At 37.1% G+C, this 5,963-nt stretch overlaps 1 non-coding gene across 1 annotated transcript; it reads right to left on the reverse strand.

Annotated features, from left to right (window-relative positions):
• Nucleotides 1–4,281: 4,281 nt before the first annotated feature.
• Nucleotides 4,282–4,388, reverse strand: LOC127089364 (small nucleolar RNA R71). The gene has a single exon (XR_007790974.1). It is a non-coding gene; the product is annotated as a small nucleolar RNA R71 (small nucleolar RNA).
• Between the last annotated feature and the right edge of the window lie 1,575 nt (nucleotides 4,389–5,963).

The raw sequence follows: 5,963 nt of genomic DNA on the forward strand, positions 1-5,963 counted from the left end.
TATATACATGCATGTTTCGGTTGGAGTTTTTATATGTGTGTTCCTCCCTATATGTTCAGTTGAGTTTATATATATATATATATATATATATATATATATATATACTTTACTTTCATGTTTTATATATAGATAATATATATGATTCATTTTTAGTGAACATTTTAAATATGTGTATATAGATGCTATTGTCAATTTTATACTATCAGTAAAGTTTCATATATATTTACTGTGCAGTTACATACATATATATACTTTTAGAGTTTCATATATATATATATATATATATATATATATATATATATATATATATATATATATATATATATATATATATATATATATATATATATATATATATATATATATATATATATATATATATATATATATATATCATGGGTGTTAACATTGTTCCTTTATCATGTTCAAAATTATTTATTATTTATTTATTTTTATTTTTATGAATTGTAAAGGTTATATAGATAGGGTACATTGGTTTTGGATCCTCTTTTCTTATATTAACTTATACCCCATGTTATGATGTACCTTCTCTTATGATTAATATTTTGTTTTTATTTTTATTTTTATTTTTGATTAGTTTTATTATTTTATTAGTAATTGATTAATCTTTATTATTTGATTAAGATGATTGTAATTTATTTAATTATTTGCTTGATTGCTAAATGGATTTGATTTGATTATTTGTTTAATTGATTTTAATGCATTTAGATTAATTAGGTAATCCATATCATATCACACATGTAAATAATTTTACTGCCCCCGCCACATCCAAATTATTTTCATAAGTCAACTTCAGACGCTTGATCCAACGTCAAGTCGTCCCCTATTTTCAAAAGCTTTTCACAATAAAAATGGAAGAAACTGATTAAGTTTAGACTTTCTCTGTTTCGGATGTTAGGATACTGTTGTAGAGCTCAATGTTCAAACATTCGTCTTCCATATTAAAATACAATAATTACTAGAATTAGGTCATTTCTCTTATAGAAGAAAAAGACTGATTGGGTATCGACCTTTTCTTTCCCGATTATTTGGGCACTGCTGTAGATCTCTATGTTTGATTAATCGTCTTCCGTTAATGAATTTTGACCTAATTTGCCACACATTTTCATAATAAACTTTTGGATGAAAAGAGAGTGATTGGGCTTAGGCCTTTTCCTTTTCGGGCATTCGAGTACTGCAGTAGAGCTCCCTGCTTGGATGCCTGTCTCCGCTTAAAATCAACTCAAACTCATCAAACTTATCTTCCGCCCTCATGCGACCCCGAATTTTTTCTCTAGAAAAGAGTATGCAACATCTATTTTGATGCGAAACAAACAAAGACTTCAGCCTCCAAGAGTGAACAGCAAGTAAAGGTTTAATCGCTCAAATATGATCCAAGCATCACTCTCTTTAAAACCAATCCCTCTAGTAGTTCTCTTTGGGTAGAACTACGTATGCCTTGAGTTCTTCATAGCACCTGGAGATACGTAGGAGCAGGATTGCGAAATCTTGTCAGGCACATTAATATTAAAAACCCTAAGTCTTTCCTTTCTTTCTTTCTCTTTCCTCACCCGATAAGTAGAAGATCGCAAATGATATCACGCTAACACTCTAACATGAAACTAATTAAATGGGTCCCATTGAGTATGATGGATGTGGGGGGTGCTAATACCTTCCCCTTGCATAACCGACTCCCGAACCCTATTTGGTTGCGACGACCATTTCTTTTTGTTTTTTCGTGGGTTTTATCGATATTTTCCCTTTCACTCTTTGGGAATAAATAAAGTTCGATGGCGACTCTGTTTTGTTTATATTTCGAGCGTTCCTTACGCTCAGGTATTTTTCGCGCCATGACACTCTCTCTCACTCAAAGCCTTCATTCGTAGCAGCTAATACTGAGATTGATCGCTCCGTAGATCTGCATCAAAGGTTTCAATCGCCACAAGAGGTAATGATTCTATCACTGATCATGCCCATTCGTAAGGATCACTAAAGGAGAAATTTTTAAATTCCGCTACGTTTTGGATCGCTGATAACGCGAAAACACATCAGATATTTGCCTTGATTTACACTCAAAGATCATACCATTTTAATTAATATCCCAATTATTGCGCAAATACTCGTGTTGTTTTTGCAGGTATTTAAATCTCCATGCATTAATGAGCAAAATGAAGAAAAGGAAGAAAAAGAAGAAGAAACAGATGAGAAAGCACAGGAAAAAGCAGAAAACAGGATATGCAAAATTTGTTGATGTGACGACCGTCACAGATTCATGACGCTCGTCACGACCCAGACTGTGACGACCGTCACAGGCCCATGACGAGCGTCACGCGGCCACAATATGCGCTTTGAAACAGTCAATCACAGGCACCCAAACGTGCCTAAATTCCCTCCAACAACCTGACTCCCACAGATTCCTCATTCAAACCAAGTCTTCCTTAAAAATCTCAACCACCAAGACCTAAAGGAGCACTATATAAAGGACCCAAATGGGAAAAATTGGGAACGCCTACATTCACACTTACGCTCTGCAATTTAGTTTTACAGCTTTCTAGCTTTTTAGTATTTTCTTTTCAGTAACCTTGTTTCCGATGCCTTAGTTTATTCGCCATTCTTTTTAGAATTTCCTTTCCTTTCTGTTTTCCAGTAAGCCATAGTAGTAGTTTCCTACACTGGGGAACTACTGCACTTTATTTAATTTTAGTAAGCAATTTGTATTGAAGAAGCAGAAGCCTACCGACTTGTGGAGGACTGCTCAAGTGCTCCAAGAATCGCTATACTCTGTTACTTCGATTTCCAGGTTTTTATTGAATTATTATTATTATTATTGCCCAATTATTATTATAATCATGTTTGCCGCAATGTTGATCTGTATATGCGTTGTGTTTGCCTTATTTAACATGTCCGGCTAAATTACCGGTATCGGTATGTAGCAATTTAATTAGATGGGATTTAATAGTAATCGGTGAAAACCCTTTTTCTCAAACAATCTTTTAAGCTAAAGTTTTTAATTTAAATTTAATTAACTTTATCACAAAAGCGTGAAAAGCTATTTAATACGGTTTTGCCACAAGAGTGAGAAATTAACTAAGGTAAGAACCAACAATCGCGAGAGCGTGAGGCTCGAGCTAGATAGTAAAAATTAGGCATTGAGTTTAAAAACAGCGAGAGCACTTTAAAAGTAATTAGAACTTATTTATTTTCAAAAAGTAATTTTAACTTCAAATGGGACAGCGATAGCGTACATTCTGACTTAAAGCTATAGACTGAATCAACAATCACGAGAGTGTGAGATAAAGCTTTTTAAATAAATATTTTCTACTGAGAGATATTTGGCATTTAAACTATTCACCGGTGACTTATCGAATCCCTGACAATTAATGCGCTGCATACTTATTCCTTCCATCAATTCTTTCTTAAAACTACATTTCCCTTAGATTTACTATTTTATCCCCAAACTTCTACTAATCATTCCCTTAGCTAAACATAGTGACGTCAATAACACTAGTTTGACCATAGGTCCCCGTGGGATCGATATCTTTTAAAACTAAAGCGACTGGACTGTGCACTTGCAGTCAAGTACCCAATAGACTATATTTTATATATAGCCAGATCGAGCATCAAGTTATTGGCGTCGTTGCCGGGGACCTGTTTTAGTCGAATAGTGCGATTCTTTCGTTGCACGGTATAGACTAAGGTAAAAATAAAAACTAATCTTCTCTCCCTTCTTTCCCTGATTGTATGCCAAGTACTCACTCACAAGGCGATAACTTAGCACCACCAGTTCCTGAATTAGAGCGTTTCTTATACGTGAGACGCCGAATACACGAATATCAACAAAAGTACGATATTCCTGATATCTTCTCTCCTCCTAAACCAGAAGAAAAACCAAACATGGCTGAAGAAGGACCACAGAATCGTCCTCTTAAATTCTACGTTACCCCGTCCCAACAAGAACCTCACAACAGTATTGCTGCCCCCGCTATCAATCGAAACGATTTCGAGCTGAAACCCTCACTATTATCAGTCGTCCAACAACATCAATTTGTTGGAAATCCTACGGACGATCCTAATGAACACCTGACCAAGTTTGTGCAGTACGCAGATACTGTAAAGGCGAATGGTGTATCTCAAGATGCGATAAGACTGCGCCTCTTTCCTTTCTCACTAAGAGACAAAGCTTGGGCTTGGTTGCAATCCTTGCCCTCGAACTCCGTTACGACATGGGAAGAACTGAAGAACGTTTTCTTATCCCAATATTTTCCGCCGAGCAAAACTGTTATGCTGAGAGCTCAAATCAACGGATTTAGGAAAAAAGATGTAGAATCTCTCTACGAAGCGTGGGAGAGATACAAGGACATGATGAGGATATATCCACATCACGGTCTCGAAGACTGGGTGATCATTCACACATTTTACAATGGGCTTCTGTATAACACAAGACTGACAGTAGACACTGCCGCGGGCGGTGCACTTATGGACAAGCCATACAACGAAGCCTATCAACTCATTGAAACACATGGCCCAAAACCATTGCCAACGTGGAGGTGAAAGAACTCCAGTGGAAAAGTCCCAGACAAAGGGTGGAATGTACGAAATCAGTAGCCTTGACCATGTTCATGCAAAGGTAGATGCCCTTGTTCAAAAATTAGATAACTTGACCATACCACCCGCAGCCACCGTGGCCGCTGTAACTCCAAACTGTGAGTTATGTGGAAACCCTGGACACACTGCACAAGAATGTCAAATATTAGCAGGAGTCCCAACCGATCAAGTGAATTACACATAAGGAAATCCCTATTCGAATACCTACAACCCAAGTTGGAAAAACCATCCTAATTTCTCGTATAAGAATAACAATGCCATGTATGCACCTGGCCAAGCACCAGCTGTTCCGCCTGGATATCAAAAGCCATTTAATAATGCTCCTAACATGCCTAGGAAGTCAAATCTCGAATTGATGATGGAAAGCTTCATAGCTACCAAGCTCAGACAAACAAAGACATCTTGAACCAAAACATACACACTAGCGAGCAACTTAAACAACTAACGAACAAAGTAGACGCCTTAGCCACCCACAATAAAATGCTTGAAACACAGATTTCACAAGTGGCTCAACACCAAGCATCTACAGCCGCTCCAGCTGGAACATTTCCTAGACAGCCGCAACCTAATCCAAAGGGACATGCAAATGTCGTTATACTGAGGAGTGGAAAAGAAGTAGACGGACCCGTAGATCCAAGACTCCAAAACCCTGCCATGTACCAAAAACCAGATAAAACCTCAACTGAGCAGGTGACTGAACCAAAGGAAACAGAAGATAATACCCAAGAGGCCGAAGAGAAAGAAAAACCTTATGTGCCTCCACCTCCTTATAAACCACCCATTCCGTATCCTCAAAGACTCAAAAGTTCTAAAACTGCGAGTCAATTTAGGAAATTTGTTGAACTTCTGAAGCAACTAAACATTACGATACCCTTTACATAAGCCATCACACAAATGCCCTCCTATGCCAAATTTCTTAAGGAAATCCTATCCAATAAGAAAAAGATTGAGGATGACGAAACAGTTACACTTACTGCCGAGTGTAGCGCCATAATCTAGAATAACATGCCTCCCAAACTAAAAGACCCAGGTAGTTTCTCCATACCCTGTATCATTGGAAAATTCGTCATAGACAAAGCTCTATGCGATCTAGGATCCAACATTAGTGTAATGCCCTTAACCATTTGTAAAAGGCTCAGTATGGGAGAATTAAGACCGACCAAGATGTTTGTTCAATTAGCTAACCGCTCAATCAAATATCCTGTCAGTATACTAGAGAATGTCCGCGTACGTGTAGGACAATTTTACATTCCTACAGACTTCATAATCATGGGCATCAAAGAAGATGCCAGTACACCTATCATACTAGGAAGGCCATTCTTGGCTACCGCCGGAGCCATAATAGACGTAAAGAGAGG

Source organism: Lathyrus oleraceus, chromosome 5, assembly GCF_024323335.1.
Source record: "Lathyrus oleraceus cultivar Zhongwan6 chromosome 5, CAAS_Psat_ZW6_1.0, whole genome shotgun sequence".
NCBI classification, from domain to species: domain Eukaryota; kingdom Viridiplantae; phylum Streptophyta; class Magnoliopsida; order Fabales; family Fabaceae; genus Lathyrus; species Lathyrus oleraceus.